The 18897-nt window shown below is 39.7% G+C and overlaps 1 long non-coding RNA gene across 1 annotated transcript in view; it reads right to left on the bottom strand.

Moving 5' to 3' along the window:
* Nucleotides 1-278: 278 nt before the first annotated feature.
* The window catches only part of LOC140485639 (uncharacterized), a 160749-nt gene continuing 142130 nt past the window's right edge, over nt 279-18897 (bottom strand). The window contains exon 3 of the long non-coding RNA XR_011962397.1: nt 279-1544. This is a non-coding gene — a long non-coding RNA (uncharacterized lncRNA). The remainder of the gene's footprint in view (nt 1545-18897) is intronic.

Genomic DNA, 18897 nt, shown 5'->3' with positions numbered 1-18897 from the left:
TCTCAAGCTGTCAACTGTTTGGAGAAACTTGCAGTATGACAGCAATTACAGCATTGTTCATTTGTACAGCCCCTCTAACACAATAACATTCAGAAAAAAAGATTTACACACTTGTTTTTCACCGTGTCCGACACTTGCACACGCATGACGTTTGTTGCTAGGGAAAAATAAGCACTACCACAAAATAAATAAAATTCAGAAAAATCTTGCACAGTAAAATACACACGGAACACTTTTATTTGAAATATTAAATAGAAAAGTTGTTAAATGCGTATCAGCAAGCAAACTACAGTAAACCAACACTGAAAATAGTAAATGTATTTTAAAGATATTATTAAAGAGGGCCGGTCCACGGAAGACTGAAACACTTTTGTAAATTAGGTGAGCTCGCATTGGGAACAGAATTTTGCCAGCAATTCAGAATTCAATAGCAGCCTTAGTAAATTAATTGTTTCACAGGAATGATGGTTACACTGTCTTGAAAAGCAGCCTGTTTTGTCTTCACATAATTCTATGCTGAATCAGTCAGGAGCATAAGGTTGTGGGCCTACTTTTGCCATTGAGTCATGTCGCCAGGGAGAATGTGTAACAGCCACACCTTCATAATTTCAGACTTTATTGGTATAGTGAGTGATTTTGGATAATAATGGAGCAGCAGGTGAACTGCATCTGGTTCGATCTAAATCCATCGGCACTTACGGGTTCAGACCATTTAAATAGATCCCATGCTTCTCCAGTACAGGCACAGTGTTTGACAAGATGTGGGAGGGAACAGGCAAAGTAAGCCATCTGACCAATGTGACACTTTTGTGCAAGCATAACCATAATTTATGTGAAATTATATAAGGTTTCATGCTATGTTCAGCACATCTAGCAAAGCTTTGCTAGTAATGTAGACCTTGCCTAATTTGTATGGGTTTGTCTGTGCTCCATGGATCTGCCTATCCCAGTTAACTATGGCCTCTATGGACAGATGTCCAATGACAATGACCTTGATTCAATTCTGTCTATGAGGCAAGTGGAAAGAAGTTGATTTTCCTATGATTCCAAGTGGTGGCCATCATACATGAATTCAACAGCAAAGGCAGTAAGTGCTAACTCTGTCAATTAGCAATGTAGGTTTCTTTCTCTGTCTCTCTCCTGCAATGACCTCACTATGTGCTTCCTTTGTCTGTTCTTCTCCCTTTTAAAAGTGCTGTTGTTTTGACTTGTTTTTCTCCAAAGTTCCAAAACAATGCAATAGCATATAAAACATTAAATGCTGCTTCTGGAATTCGAGGAAATCACCACCAACACCTAAAACACCTCAAAAAAGGAGCTGCTGTTACAGCCAGAAACTTTTCCCGTCCTCCATCTTGGATCAATTTTTCTCTGTTATATGTCTGGGATCATGCTTCAGTCGGATGAGCTGGTAAAGCTGAAGCCTCCTGCTTCTGGCCACTCTTCAGATTGCTCGCTCGCTGACTGTACAGTCCACTATGGAGAACCACGAGAGATCCTTTGATAACAGAATGTGTGAAAACCTGGCCTGATTGAGGATTCTCCTGGCACGTAACAGAGAAAGATGGATCATGTCAATCTACCTTTCAGATAAGAAGTTCTTTATTCTCCAGAAATACGTAATGAAGAAACAATCATTGCATTTGCTACTGGTGTTATTCATTGTAATGAAATATTAAACTGAGACACATCTAGCCTTTAAGGTGAGCATAAACGATTCTTTTCAAAGAACAAGGAAGTTCTCCTGATATCCTGGTCAACATTTATCCGTCATCCTTTGCCTGAAATAGATGAGTTGCTTTTGTAGTTGTGTTTTGTGGGACCTTGCTGTGTGCAAAATGACTGCTGCATTTCTTGTATTCAAATTGTGACTACAACTGAAAGGTCCAACAACAGTGTGACTCTATATAGTGCATTTTCATGCAGTAAAACATCACAAGGTGATTCACAGGAGTGTTACAAAGTAAATTTTGTGACTGAACCATATTAAGCAATGTTAGGTGAGATGGCCCACAACTTGATCAAAGGGTCAGATGTTTATGGAGTATCTTAAAAGTGGAAAATGAGGCAAAGCGATGGAGAAGTGCAGGGAAGCAATTCCATAATTTAGCACCCCTAGGTAACTGCAGGCACAGAAAATACTGGACCAATTAAAATTGGAATGAGTGCAGAAATCTTGTAGGGCTGGAGAAGTTTCCAGAGATAGGGAGAATTTAGGTCAAGAAAGGAATTGAAAATAAGGATGTGAATGTAAAAGCTGAGGTGTGATTAAAGTGCGAGCCAGTGCAAATCAGTGAGATCAAGGGTGATGTGGGGCTTGATGTGAATAAGTACATTGGATAACCTCAGGTTTATGGAGGGGAGAAAGTGGAAGGCTGGCACTGGAATAGTCAGGTCTAGAGGGAACACAGGAATGGATGAGTGATTCAGTAATAGACAGGTTAAGGGTGGAGTCAGGCCCTGTTAAAGTAGTAGAATTAGGTTGTCTGAGTGACAGTCAGAAGCTCATCTTAAGGTCAAACATGGCCCGATAGTTGTGAACAGTCTCAGAGAGGTGATGGGGAGTTAGAGAGAGTCAGTAACCAAGGAATGGAGGTTTAGCAGGCACTGAAGACAACAGCTTTATTAGCCATAAACCCTTTGGAACATCTTGGAAGTTGTGAAATTTGGGGATTTATTGCTGTTCTTTTCTTTGATTAGTGAAGATTTCTGTAAGGTCTGTGAAATTCGGAATCTGGCACTTCTGAATAAATTTTATGGATGTGTTTGAAATTGCAAAAAGAAGTTGCAAACCTGGAAGGTTTCAGAAGTTGGAGTCTTTCAATTCCAACTGCTCAATATTCTTGATGATTTGCACTAATTCATAGAGAATTGTTCTGCCAAATTGCCTTACTTTTGCTTTGTAGAATTTAGAAACTCTCCTGTCACTCAAATAAAGCACTTCCTTTACACCTCTTTTAAGGCAGTTAAGTAAAAGTTTACAGGAGTTTGGGTTCCTAACATAAACAATGTGCATATCACCGTTACCTACACCACTTTCCCAGGATCTAGACAGACTGTATGTTACACGTGATCACTACAATACAATAACGAATCTGGATTATTTAATAACAATGAAGATAACAATATCAAAATCAGAAACTTTTTCAGATACAGTCTTCTGATCAGATTATCAGTGTAAGGGTAAGGGAATAGAGAAACGTCCCCTTCATCTGCTGAAACTAACTGTTGGCAACAGCTCGGAGATACCACAGTGTCACCATCTGCAGAAAGGCTATTCTGACAAAGGGACATGATGATTATGGGGGATATTGATGCCATAAAACTTGACATCCTTGGAATATGCATAATTTTAGTTGCTCGATACAGACAAAATAAACATTTTAGACTTAGGTAAGAGGCCAACACGAAAAAAACCTCCTGGTAGATTTTTAGAGCCTCAGTAAGGGAGAGACATGGGGTCAATGTTGTGAAAGAAAGAATTTGTAATTTGTTCCAATATAGGTCACCGTCAATGGACTGTTCTTAAACCGTTATCTGCATAAATGAAGCAGCAGCTTGTGAGAACGATCTCCCATGAACAGAAATGAGTTAAGTAGCCAGGTAATCTGTTTAGAAAAGCCTGAGGCTGATTGAAAATGCAACTGGAAGAGTTATGCAAGTGCACTTGGCTTGCACTGTCTCTGCCAATGTCAGGGTGCCTTATCCCACTGCTAATGCCTGGGTTGTGTGCCTGTACTGGTTTGTACATGAACGACGGTGTGCTTGTGCAGCTGCCGTCTCCAGTAGCCATATTACTGCAGGAGCAGGTCAGAGGCTAAGATTTCTGCATCTCTTAACTTGAGCCAGTATTTATTACTCACCTCTTTGTTGCCCTCGAGAAGGTTATGATGATCTGAATTCTTGAACCACTGCAGTCCATTTGCTGTAGGTTGAACCACAATATGCTGGGGAGAGAGTTCCAGGATTTTGACCCAGGGACACAGAAGGAACAGCAATGTACTTCCAGGTGGTGGAGCTCCCATGTATCAGCTGCCTTTGTCCTTCTAGATAGAAGTGACCATGGGTTTGGAAGCTGTTGACTAAGAAGCTTGGTGAATTCCTGCAGTGCATATTGTAGCCAGTACACACTGTTACTATTGAGCATTGGTAGTGGAGGGAGAAAATGTTTATGAATGTGCCAGTTGAGTATCTGTTTTGTCTTAGATAGTGTCAGGCTTCTTCAGTGTCTTTGAAGCTACAATCAGTTGAGAGTATTCTATTGCACTCATGCCTTTTGCCTCGTAGATAGTGGGCAGGCTTTAAGAAGTTAGGAAGTGAGTTACTTGCTGCAGGATTCTTACCCTCAAACCTGCTCTTGCAGCAGCATAATATATGGCTAGTCCAGTCCACTTTCTGATTAATTGGAACCTCCAGGGTGTTTGTCACCTCCACCACCTGGATGGCACAATAGCTCAGTGGTTAGCAATATTGCCTCCCAGCGCCAGGGACATGGGTTTGATTCCACATTTTGATGACTGCCTGTGTGGAGTTTGTACATTCTTCCTGTGTCTGCATGAGATTCCTCCCAGGTGCTCCGATTTCCTCCCACAATCCATAGATGTTCAAGTTAGGTGGATTGGTTATGCTAAATTGCCCTTGGAGTCTGGGGATGTGAAAGCTAGGTAGATAAGCCATGGGAGTTCAGGTTTACAGGGATGGAGGGGTGGTAAGTCTGGGTGGAATGCTGTTTGGAGGGTTGGTGATGACTCAATAGGCTGAATGGCCTGTTTCCGCATTGTAGGGATTCTATGAATCTCTGTGGTTAATGAGGAATTCCATGATGGCAATGCCATTGAATTTCAAAGGATAATAGTTAGAATCTCTCCTTGTTAAAGATGGTCTTTGCTGGGCACTTGTGTGTGTGAATGCAACTTGCCTCTTGTCAGCCCAAGCCTGGATATCATGCAAATCTTGTTGCGTTTGGACATAGACTCTTCCAGTATCTAAGGAGCCATAAATGGTGCTCAATATTGTTTAACCATAAGCGAACATCACCACTTCTGACCTTATAAGGGAAGGAAGGTCATTGATGGAGTAGCTGATGATGGTTGGGCCTTGGACAGTACACCAAGAATCTCCTGCAGTGATGTCCTGGAACTGAGATGACTGACCTTCAACAACTGCATCCATCCTCCCATGTGCCAGAATGACTCCAACAAACTCTGAGTTCCCCCCACCATGACCATAGTTTTGCTCGGGCTTCTCGATGCCACATTTGATCAAACCCTACCTTAATGTGAAGTGCAGTTACTCTCACCATCCCTCTGCAGTTCCACTCTTTTTTGTGCATTGGATCAAGGCTGCAATAAGTTCAGAAGCTGAGTGACCTGGCAGACCTCAAACTGGGTGTCACTGAGCAGATAATTGCTCAGCATTTGCTGTTTGATAGCACTGTTGATGACAACTTCGATCATCTTACTGATAATCCAGAGTAAACTGAAGGGCAGTAATTGGCTGTGTTGGATTTGTCCTGCGTTTTTCCTGTAAATTTTCATTACAGGTTTAATTCCAGATTCAACTTGAATTCATATTTCACCATTTATCATCATGGATTTGAACATGGTGCCCAAGAGCATTATCTAGGCCTGTGGATTATTATTCCAGCAGCAATATAACTATGCTATCACTTCCCTATGTGTACCGAATATGACATTTGTTAAAGCTATTCCTCTTCATAGCCAGCAAGATGGTTGTTCACGTTATTTGAATTTTTTCAATGTTATGTTTGTTCTAGTGGATACCTGGTAAAGGCACTCATCAATGTTTTAGCTTGGTTCAGTCATAGGTTTCTTAATTAGAGACAGAAGATTGTGGATTCAGACCTACTCCAGGACTTAGCATACAATCTAGCCAATAGTTGAGTGCATTGGAAATATTGTCTATTGGATGAGATGTTAAATTGAAGTTTTCTTGTTCCAGGAGATGGATGTCAAATATATGACAAAAGGTCATGAAAAAACCAAGGAATATTTCGTGTGTTCCGATTAAAAAAAAAGAAATCCTTAATCATAAAAACTAAAATTAATTAATTAGTTTTCGATTCCATTGTTGTGTGTGATGCTTTATTGTGTGCATATTTACTGCTATACAAAAGAGTGGAAATTGCAATTGAAAACTAATCTATGTGGAAGACATTATAACCCTAATGTGAGAATATCATCACTGAAAAGACTATGCAGTTCAAGTGTAGGCCAGCACCAGACAAGCTAGAGATGGGACATCAATGTGGTCCTGCCCACATTACCCACATTCCAGGAATAAATAAAATCATGTTGTCCTTAAAATAGTTTTGATAAGATTGACATAATTCCCAGTTAATCCTTGACTTATTACAATGCCAGGAGCACTTCAGACTACATGCCTCATATTTGATTTAACTAACTTTCTTGTCAATACAGAGAATGTTCTCACTTAGCAATCTATGCAACATGCTAAACATTAAAATGCCATTGCGTAGTCAAGCTGTCATGTGAGACAGTTTACAAGATATTTTCAAAATAGAATATGGAATGTCACATCAAAGGTAGCATGACTTTCTTTCATTCCTGTTTGTCAAATTGCCCAGAATTTTGTCGGAGATATTTACTCAGTTTCTGATATTGAAATGTCAGGAAAGATTCATTGTAAAATAGGTAAAATAGCTCCTCCTTATGCATGAATAACTACCTTTATACAGTCATATATTATTGCACTGTTATTAGTTGTTTTGAATTTGCAGAAACGATATCTGAATACAAAGGCTTTCATTTCTTCCTCCTTCTCTGACACGAAGTTTTGAATTGTCCTTTTTTGACTTAAAGTGTTTTGTCAAGTGAAACTCATGGTGCCTAGTTTGCCATGGCTCAAAGCAACTGTTCTCACCTAATCTTCTTCTCTTCCCCTTGGTTTCATTAAGGGGAGGTCATGTCTCATCAAATTGATTGAATTGTTTGAAGAGGTGATCAAATGCGTAGATGAGGGCAATATATTCAAGCAGAGAGTGTGGTGTTGGAAAAGCACAGGAGATCAGGCAGTATCCGAGGAGGTGGAGAATCGAAGTTTCAGGCAAAAGGGCTTATGCCCAAAATGTTGATTCTCCTGATCCTCAGATACTGCCTGACCTGCTGTGCTTTTCCAGCACCACACTCTCGACTCTAATCTCCAGCATCTACAGTCCTCACTTTTGTCCAATATATTCAAGTAGTCTACTTGGATTCAGCAAGTCTTTTGATCAAGTCCTACATGAGAGATTGATAGTGAAGGTAAGAGTCCAAGGAATCCAAAGAAGTTTGGTGAATTAGGTATGGAATTGGCTGAGTGGCAGGAAGCAGAGGGTAATGGTTGAGGTTGTTTCGCGACAGGAAACCTGCGTCTGGTTGGGCCCTTCCTGTTTGTGGTAGATCGAAAACTATTTAGACTTGAATGTGGGAACATTGATTAGTAAGTTCACAAAAATATGAAAATTAGTGGGATGGTAAATATTGTGGAGGAGATTATAGGATAATATATACAGGCTGGTCAGCTGGGATGATCAGTGGCAAATGGAAATTAACCTGGATAAATGTGAGGTGATGCACTGGGTAGAACAAAGCAAAATAATACATGATACAAGGGAACACCTTGGTATGCGTGTCTACTGGTTCCTTAAGATAGTGGGACAGGTAGATGAAAATGGTTAAGAAGGCATATGAGATACACTCCTTTATTAGCTGAAGCATAGAATTTAAGAGCAGGGAGGTGATGCTGGAACTGGTTAGGCCACAACTAGAATATTGTGTGTGGTTCTGGAATCCACATTCGAAAGGGGATGTAAATGCACTGGAGAGGGTGCAGAAGAGATTCATTGAGATGTTGCCTGGGATGGAGAATTTTAGTTCCAAAGAAAGTTTGGATTAGACTTGGGATTGTTTTCCTTGGAGCAGAGGAGACTGAATAGGGTCATGATTGAGCTGTTTAAAAATATGGGAGGCATAGGAATGACAGGAAGATACTTCTCCCATTGGTAAAGGTCTCGATGACAAGGAGGCATTAATTTAAGGAATTGTGCAGGATGTTTAGAGAGGATGTAAAGATTCTCTATTCATCCAGAGGGTGATGGGAATCTGGAAATTATTCCCTGTAATCGTATCAGAGTCAGAAGCTCTCATAACATTTAAGGACTATTTAGGTATGCACTGTGACATCAAGCCAATGATCCAAGTGCTGGAAAATAGGATTAGAATAGTTAGGTGGTTGTTTGAGACTTACATAACTTCCATGGGCTAAAGGACCCTGCTCTGCGCTGGTAGATCTCTATAACTTTATGACCTCATTAATTATGCATCCATAGACTTGGGAGACTTCTTTGGGAATCTGATGGTAGGAAAGAAGGAAATGCTAGCCACTGCTTCCAGTGTTGACTCCACTAACACCACATTTAAAGGCTAGCTATACTCTGGGAACCAAAACTGGTCCTTACACTGTTTTTGCTGAAGAATTAAAACTGAGGACATGACATTGATATGGAGGCTGATACCCCATTCGCCAACACTGACCTGGAGGTGCGGGTACCTGCAGAGAGGAGGCAGTGCTTTATCCTACTAACCATCAAAGGCGTTCATGCCAACAGACACAGCAGCCTGAACTGAGATAGCAGCCTGGGTCAATGCAGTGTCTCAGATAAAATGGAATGCCTGGTAATGCAGAGAGAAGGTCAGTGATATTCTGCACTCTGTAAATGTAATTGGTACCAGCTTCTCTCTGTTATCTCATACTCACAGGGTCAGGACTTATCTAACTCTGCCACTGGACACACATTTCACTTAGGCTCATGGATTCCAACTTTATTTCATGCACCATGTGCACTCAATTGATCTCACACACCACATTCTCCCAAAGTACTAACTCTTCCTTTGGTTAGGAAACACTGTGTTTCCCTAACCATTAACTGGGCAAACCTCATCACTGCTCCTGTTCCTGTATCACTGCTAACAACTTGTCCATTATTCCATCATAATCAATCTCTCCCTTTGTTTCATTGCAGGAGAAATTGACCCACAACCAGGGTAAGGGAGCCAAGGGTGGCAAGGGTGGCAAGCTCCAATGGAAATTCCCCGGGATTTTGAATTTTCCGCTCAGCAGTTTGATTACATCCGGAAGCCTCTGAATGTCTCCATTTGAATTAGGATCCAATGAAAGTAAGCAAAATAGCGACTTGGGAAAAGTTGGACTATTAAATACATAATCTAACTCCTGACTAGCTATTGAACTGACACCATGTTTCCCTCACAGACCTCCAACTACACTTTTCCCAGATCTCTTACACCCTGCAGGCTCTGAGCCTACATTTCACACCACTCCCCCTGACCCACCCCCATTCAGAGGAACCCAATGGTCCTTCATCCTCCACTGGACCTGAATGGAACATTCCAGTATAAAGATACCCTCCTCATGTTCAGCAACAAAAAAAAAACTAGCTTACTTGCAGTTACTATGGATTTGCTCTATGTAATCAGTAAGCACAGAGTTCAGACTGTGTAAGTCTGAGATCTTATTGCTTTGGAAATACTAGTGTATTTTGAAACTTCAAGAAATTATTCTCAACAAGAGCTACATCTTTGTGGTATATATTACAAGGGATTACATATAAGGAACAGTGGCAATGATTTAGTGACAACAGAGGATATTCTATTCTGTTCTATTTACCCAGAATCACATCCCCTGCATATGCGCAAATACTCACTGTAATGGTGAATATGGAGAACAGGAGCAGAGGTGTGCTTCCAAATACTCTTTTGGAACCCAAATGGTACTGATTGTACCAAAATTATGTGTGCTATCCATTCAAATTTTGTGATATAGCTGTAGATGCCTATTGTTAGATTCGTAATGCCATTCAAAACAAAATGGTGTAATTACAACCTTAGTCTGCTTGACCTTTGTGCTAACCTTCACATATTTAATCTATAATAAGCACTAAAACTCCAAATGGCATAAAATATTGTCTGAGGAAATCAGGTTTGCACAGAATAAGTTGGTTGGTTTGCATTTTAGATCTGAAATTTGGGCTGTTAGGAACTGCAGTGTGAATTTGAACGTTGGTATCCAATTGGATAAGATGCTTTGGAATTTGAATATAATAGCAATCCAAAAGCACGACCTAGAAATCCTATGGAATTTCCAGAAATTGGTGCCACTTCTCTTGATAGTTAATAGATGGACAGGACCAGGTGTTCAGTTTAAAAATGCAGCTTTGATTTAGAACTTATGTACATCTTTCCTTGTGGCTGAGACCTCACAGTTGGTAACTGTTTGCTTGTTACAGTTGGTTTGTTAAAACACAGCAGCTTGTCGCCAGACAGTGAAGAAAACAGACGAGCTGTGAACGGTTTCTAAATCTGATCTTTCTGACACTAGTGTTATGAAGCAAGCACATTCCAAGGGAATTCCCCCTTGGCTTATACTTCCTATTATGATTACTACAAGATTTGCTTAAAAGAGAGTAGCCCTACGAAGCCCTACTTAAAACAAAGGTTATTTAAGAACTTTGTGGCCTTGAACGTCACCGACAGGCAAGCAGTTAATAGTTAATATGGATCTATATATTTGTAATCAAAGATATTTGTAAATCTTTTGACCTTTGTTGAAATCAATATTATGTGTTGATATCACTCAAAGATATTATTTGCTTGGAAGAATATCCCTTAACTAAAATGAATCCAAAAATCCAAAAGTTAATATTCCAACAATAACTAGGCATTCATTCAGAAAGAGAATTTGGCTCTATTTCAAAAGCCTCCTTATAAATGTTTATTTTGCTAAGCCAAGGTCATGTTTTGTAGCTAAGCCACGTGTATCATCCAACACCTGCTTTGAAAATTGACCTAGTTATCAGGAGATTTGCTTCTTCAAGCAGTAACTTATGTAAAAGGAGGTACTAATTTGAAAAGAAAACATTCCTTTTTAAAAGAATGATGCTTTATTTTCTTGCATACATTGTGCAGGATAAAGAATGCTGGGTGAGCATTAATATAATTGCTTTTCAAAGATTCTTTTATGTGGGTGGCAACTTGTTCAGTGTCCCAAAACACCCGCTGTCATTCCCCAAACCTTCCATTAGTTCACAGTCAGAATAACTGTGTGGCTACCACCCAAACCTGGCAGAAAAATAATGAACCTTATCATTAACACAAGCTGCCTCAAATTAACTGAGCAACTCTCTGACTGATCGAGGAGCAAACTCAGCTGTTGTAGGCACTCAAGCCTGCAATTTGTTTTTCACACCAGTAGTCATGTAGAACTGCTGTCTACATACAAAAGGATATGAGCCACTGGGGGAGGAGACCAAGAGCCAGAGCAGAAAAAAGCTTAAACAAAAGCTTTGGCTGACTCCTGCCATTTAAAAAAAAATTATTGTATTCCTGCCTCACAAACGTTTTTGCCTGACAATTATGTTACTGCTCTGCTTCTGACTCTTCTATTAAAAGCTTATTAGCATGGATATATCATGCAATTAACCAACCCAAAATCATCAGATTCTGCAAGATATTATCATACCGCAGATCATACAACAGACAAAAATGAAATGATGAAATAATATGATAGTGTCAAAACTGGTTCCTCTATTCAAATAAAGTTCTGGTGTTCAAAAATGGATGATGTACAATCCTGAATCTTCCAAGGACTGTCAATCAGTGTGTGAATTCATTACGCCTATATGTACAATAATGCTGAGTCTTTACATTTTTGCTTGTAAATTGTGATCCTGGCGTCTTAAGATATGCGGGGTATACCTGAAATAGAGCTTTTTTTCACAGCACTGGATTTTAAAGGATAGATCAGTGACAACTCCTTCTTACATGGGGTAGCCAGCACATTCTAGTAAGTTTAAATGGCCCAGATATTCATTGAAGAGCTACAGAAAGAAAGAGTTGAGGTAAATGTGTAATAGAGCAAGTTTTTCTTGGTATGGTAATATACAACAACACGGGATTAAGTAATAACCTCAGAGTGGAAGATATATTAGGTTGCAGTTTACATAACATGATTGAATTTCACATTCAGTTTGAGGGAGAGAAAAATGAGTTTAAAACTAGAATTTTAAATTGAAATAAAGGCAATTATGGGACTAAGTGGAAAAAGCTAATGAAAGTGAACTGGACAATTGGATTAAGTGATAGGTCAGTAGAGATCCAGTGGCAGATATTTTAAAATATATTCTATGTCAGGAGAGATTCATTCAAATATGAACAACTCTAGGGAAAGCATGCATTATCTACTGCAAACTAAGGAAATAAAGATGGTATCACATTGAAATAACAAGTGTACAATTGTGCAACAAAGTAGTGATAGTTCAGAAAATTGGACAGAATATAATAAAAAGCAGAAAAAATGATTTTAAAAGGGGCAAACAAGTAAAAAAAACAAAGCTAGCTAGAAATATATAAAATAGAGGGAAAAGTTTCTACAAATACTTAAAAAGAAAAGTGTAAGTAAAGTGAATATTGATAACCAGAAAGCAAATCTGGCGAATTAATAATGGAAAATAAAGAAACGCATGTGAATTGAACAGATATCTTGTCCTCACTGTAAAGGATATAAATGGTATGTCAGAAATATTTGAAAACCAAGCAGTGAATGATGTGGTAATGTGAGATTTACACTCATAACTGAATAGCAACAGACTTTATGCAGAGGATAAAACAAAAGATATCTTACTGAAAGCCCTACAGCTATAAAGTCACTATGGCATAACAAGCTCAGTAGCTATATTCAGAGTAAAGGTACAATTCCCCATGCTCTACAAAAGAGGGAAGAACTTCAAACATTACAATCACTGGGGGCAGGTACTGATAAATGCTTAGAAATAGGAGTTGTCAAGTCCCAAAGTTCTGAAGGACTTAATCCTGGAACCTTAAAAGAAGGACTGTCAAAGTAATGGATTCATTGGTTTCAGTTTTCCAAAATTCCCTAGATTCCATCAGAATGCAACTCTTCTATTGAAGAAAGAAGGGAGTCGCTAAGAAGAAATCTCAATGCCTGTTTGTTATCACATGAAAAGGATGCCAGAATCTATTATTAAGGAGGTTATAACATGATACTTAGAAAATAGCAACACAATCAAATAGAATCATCTCAGTTTTGTGAATTGTGTTTGTCTGATTTATTTGAGTTCTTTGAAATTGTAACAAGTAAGGTGGTGAAAAGTAAGTCTGGAGATATGGTGTAATTAGATTTCTAGAAGACATTTGACAAAGTGCCACATCAGGTGCTGCTGCACAAGATAAGGACTCATGGTGTTGCAGGAACACTTTAGCATATACAGTGTATTGGGAAACCGACAGACAGCAGATTATAATCAGAAATGGGTGCAGAAATGGTTCACTTGAGAAAAAAATGTTCATCTTATTGAAACATGATATCTTGAGGAGACTTGACAGGGTGGATTCTAAACTAATGCTCCTCCTTATGCAGGAGAGATTAGAACTAGGGACAAAGTGGCACTGAGGAAATTTTGTGTCTGTGGAACTCTCTCCCACAGAGAACGGTGGAGGCAGCATCATCAAATATTTTTTAAGGCAGTGACAGATAGATTTTTGATTAAACAGGGAGTCAAAAGGTTAGGGTTAGACAAGAATGTTGAATTGAGGCCATAGTCAGATACAGCCATGATCTCGCTGAATAATAGAGCAGGTTCAAAGGACCAAATGGTATACTCAAACTCCAATCTGTACTTTTGTCTGTTAAAATGAGTTCAGGAATTTCCAGATGTCCCCTTGAGTTTTCGAACGCAGCAGTGCCTGCTGGTGTAGCTGTTTTTTAGATTTGTTGCTCTGACTGCTGCATTTGGGAGCTTGATTGTTGCTTGAGCTAGGAATCTACTCTTGAAGGGATGGCTCTGACTTACATGTTACACAGAGGAAAGGTTTAATATGCGCATTTTTATAAATAGGCATCAAATCTGAAATAGGAAATGATTAGTCTCTTATTTTAATTTCAGTGTAAGGTGGATGCCAGAAAGAATTTGTGAAATATACTCTTCTCGAAAGAGATTGGAATGTTAAACAATACAACATGTTCGTGAAAAGACAGTCCCCAATCACTGATTTAAAAAAAAATTTTTTTGCAGACGTTGTAAGAGAAGTGATTGGTGGATATTATGAAATAACCTACCCCTAGTTGTGGAAGGCAAGTGCCTCTTCATGCTAATACTCACTAGTGGGTTATCTTCTACCATTGATAATTAGATAGGTTCGGAGACACATGTAGAAAGGAAGATTGATGGCAATGTGCAATCCCAACTACGAACTATCTGTGCCTGGTACCTGAAGTCCTGTATACAGGGTCATGAGGAGTGAAGGGAGCCTTCAGTGGGCACACCCTGTCTGATGCTAGATCCCTGAATCATGCACTGACTATAAGAGAATCCAATTATTGCCAATCCTGACAACATTTGCTGATCAGCCTTTTTGAGGAATAGGAAAGCCACACAGCTTCCAATTTATCTCTCAGTCATTACTAAGTCTTGAATGAGGAAAAAAATTCACATGTAATACAGAAAATGGTAGACCATGATAGATCGGTGGGAGATATCTGCAGGAGCAGAGACAGAGGTAGCATGATGTAGCAGAGAGAAGATGGTGGCACGCACTTTGGCTGAGCAGAGAAGGTTATTCATTCTCTTGCTACGTTGCTGGCCTCATCTCTCGTCTGTGGGCACTACCCTGATCCAGAGCAACTTCAGACCAGGTTGACATGGTCTGGTGTCATGGCCTCCTCGACTGGCCCTGGCAGAAGGAAACAGCCCTCTTCTGCACCACCATGACCTCAGTCATCCAGGTTCACTGAACACAGTACCAATTTCCAATTCACTGCCATGTCCAGGGTAAGTTTATCAAACTGCATGCACTGTAAGCACTTGACCACATGGCTTTTCAAGATGATGCAGGAACCAGGGAATATCCCAGCAGTGGCAAAAATTCCACCCATGATGAGTTGGAGAAGCTAGATAATCAGAAGGAGAACCTTGCATAGTTCATGAGGTGAGTTTGGAATGGTAGTGTCAGAAAATTCACTGGGACTCATAGAGAGAAATCCTCATTCAAACTCAACAACTTAGCCAATTTCTGTTAAGATTCAGGCCATTGTATCCTATTCAAAATGCACTTTATTGCAAAACATTGCATTCAGATTATTATTCCTTATTTCATTAATATATCAAGTTTCAAATGAATACTGTCTGCTGTGAAATATAATGTGCAGCTTTCCGAAATGGATGGCAGGATTCACTTTGCTCAAATAGCATAGAATTAGACCCGTGTTGATTGTATAAAGTTCGAATGTCAATAATACCTGTCAGAGAAAACGTAGCTTTATCCACCACTGTGAACTCCCTAGTTTCTTGTTACATTGTATTTATATTTAAATATTGGTCCAGATTTTGCTGGAAAATCAATAAGAACAAGGCAAACAGCATTCAGCATTACAAGGGAAAAATCACATAACAACTTCAGTACTTAATATTTATGCAATTAAATGCCAAATCAGGAATGTTGCTGTTTAAGCTACTCTATCTCCTATATACTTGCTACCACTGGTACATTTGATGAAAATGCTCCAGAGAAAGACAGGAGACAGTGAAAACTCCTCCCAACCAGGGACTTACAGCTGCAGACTTGCTGGGGGATCGCAATTAGTAAAAAAGATCCATTTTAAAATAAACTAAATATTGGCACAGAGAAAGTCAATTGATAGCATGCTGTAATGATGATTGAATTTGGAAAGCAAATCAAGTCAAAGTCTGACATGTAAGGCTTTCAGAAACATTATCTTTCTTCATATTGAAGATTTTGTTGTTATTTGCTCACCCAAGTCTCTGTGTCCTTGTGCTATTTACTGCTAGAAGAGCAAGCAGCTGATCAGCTGCTATACCTGTCAATTCCACTCTAGTCATTTGCTGCTAAAAGATTTGCAAGTGTGTCCTCAGGGTTACTTGTCCTCAGATTTAATTTATTTCTGTCTTTTCTCAAAGAGAACACCTACATTCTTGCTGTCTGGTCTCTCCTGATGAAGCGGTCATTGGGAATTTGCAGCATTTGGGAGACAAACTCACAAATTATTCTCACTGTACCAATACGCGGAGCCAGGAAGAATTGTTGATACAATATGAAATATTACCCTTTTGGGATTCAAGTAATTAATATTCAGCCATCTGATATGACAAGTTTTCCTTTTCCTATTCTATCTTCCCCAGGGGCACTATTTTGTCCTCGTTGATCATTGATACATCAATGTTGGTAGCAAACAGTTATTCATTGCGATAGATGTGGGTGATGAAACTGCTGAATGGTTTAGTTTCTTGGATTTTACAGCTTTCACACTAAAATTTGCACAAGCTCTTATGGAACAAATCTTTACCTTAGAGGATCAGATTGAATTAAGCTGCTGGAGCTGACCATAATTGTTATAGCAGTTTTGGGAAACATCGAATTAGGCCCAATATCAGACTTTGGTAACTGAGCATTGCAATCCTGTATTCCTGGTCCGTTGAAATAAGGAGCAGGATAAGTTGCAGGGAGCTGCTTATTCTCATGAACCTCTGAGACAATTGGCTGTATGTTTAGCAGGGGCATCAGGTGCACACATAATGCTCAGTTAAGCTGGGCCTCCTGAAGGCAATACGCCGCTCCTGAAGTGGAACTGCACTCATGCAACAAAAACTGCTGCAACTATTTCTGGAAATTTGGCTGTAAGGAATGTACAGCAAGTGGACCAGACAGATGCAAAGCTGGAGGCCTTAGTAATGGAGATGAGTAGGTGGAGAGAAGGTTAATCTGCATCGAGGATCAAGAGGTCCTCAAGGCACAAGTTGAGAAGGGAAAGGTAGCGGGTGCCAAGGAAGCTCAATTCCCAAATATGACCCTGAAGACCTGACTGCTGTGATTAAAAATATTCAATAGCATCAAATGGTGGTCAAGGATATCTCCTCTCCACTCTAACACCAACATTTCACACAGCCCATCACAGTAATAAGACCACAACTGGTACTTGTTTTCTCAATGTCACCAGGCTGTTCACAGCAAGGGCATCAAACAGAAATCGATACCAAACTGCAAGTTATATACAGAGATTTGAGAATAGGTGACTAACCACTTGTCAGACAGGTAGGTTTCAAGGAGTATCTGAAAGGAGGAGACAGTGATATCAAGGGGAATTATGGAGCCAAGGGCCATGGCAGCAGAAGGTGTGGTCACTAATGACGAAGCAGGCAAAATTGAGAAGGTGGCCGAGATTGGAATTGAAGAAGCATAAAGAAGACTTGCCAATGTGTAGCGAGAGAGAGAGAGAGCAAAATAGTAATCTTTCAGATTGATGACACAATGTTAAGTGATGCCTTGGAGTAAGGTAATTATTTGAAGTGGTTTTAAAGTGGCAATGAAAGGACATGAATTGCATGTACAACCAAAACAGCTACAAGAAGGCACAGAGCGGTGTCAACAATTTTGAAAGCAAGTCCTGACACCTTGCTATCTTGAATGTGATATTTTATGTTGCTGGTCAAATGCAACTGTACTTATCCAATGTAAGAGGCCAGCCACTGACCCTTTGAACAAATTGAAAAGCATTTATTTAACATAGAGTGGAATCTATACAGTCAATCCATTTAATATGGATCTTTTAAAATTATTGCTGGTGGAAATAAATTGCTAGTGAAATTTCAATGTAAGATATATATATTGCTATTTATATCTAAATGTTGCCCCAAATATGCTACATAAATCACTTTTTCAAATAGGCTAGTGATTTTAATGGCCAGACTTAAGTCCTATCAATCCTACACATTTGATTGAAGTATTCGTAACTACAAGCATATTTTATTTGGAAAGGGCTGATATTTTCCATTTGAAAGTTAAGAAAAAGACCTTGATTTTGCAGGATGGCATCAAATCCACCAAAGCTCAGGGCAGAGGTATCCCGCTTGATCATGTGTCCCTCAGCTTATTATCAACACACAGAAGTACTCAGCAAACCACATGGCAAGCAAGCCAGAGGTTCTTGTCACTGGCAGCACCTTCTGGGTTTGAACGTTCCTGTGCCAGTTTTAAAGGTTGACTGGGTACCACTTTAGATGCTGCAAACCAGGTAGAAGCCCTTAGCCCGTGGTATAGGAGCTTAGAGGTGCCTCCTATGAAAGCCATGCTGGCTCCCGATTCATCAGTGCTGCCCTCCAGAGGCTACTGGACCAGATCACTGATGTAGGGACAATCTCTTCCAGGATAACTGCACAGGAGACTTTCAGCCTGGGCTAAGGTCATTGCCGTTGTTTCACACTAATGGACTGGAAAATTGTGCTGAACACAAAGTCAATGATCTCCTGTACTGCAAAAGAACAAATAGCACCATGTTTTTTCAGCTATCTCATAGTCATAGGGCACCACTCAGTCTGACTCTGCCATTGTGCCAGTGTTTCACAAGGCTATACAGTCTGAAAAGTACAAATGATGGAAATTTGAAATAAAACAGGAAGTGCTAGAGAACTTCAGCAGGCCCAAGTGTCTGTGGATAGAGAGAGGTAACATTTCAAGTCTAATATGAATTCTCTTCAGATCTTCAGGCTTATCCAACAATTTTGAGGTAATTTTGGCTTGTTTGGATAAACAGACCTCTACAGGGTCAATCAGCAGGATCATGGCATCATTGTGCAGGGAGCTATTAAAGTGGTGGGAGCATTAGGGAATATAGTGGTAGGGGGGGATAATATAGTGGAAGATCAGCACATTTCTCTGCAACAAAGAGTGAGGATCCACAAAGCTGTGTTGCCTATCGGTACCAGATGACAGAACATCAGTTCAGGGCTGAAGAGGAGCTTACAGTAACAGGGGAGTGATCCAGTTGTCA

The sequence above is a fragment of the Chiloscyllium punctatum genome, chromosome 2 (assembly GCF_047496795.1).
Source record: "Chiloscyllium punctatum isolate Juve2018m chromosome 2, sChiPun1.3, whole genome shotgun sequence".
In the NCBI taxonomy this organism is placed as follows: domain Eukaryota; kingdom Metazoa; phylum Chordata; class Chondrichthyes; order Orectolobiformes; family Hemiscylliidae; genus Chiloscyllium; species Chiloscyllium punctatum.
The sequence above is the reverse complement of the archived record's forward strand: the minus strand, read 5'-3'. Positions and strand labels throughout refer to the sequence as shown.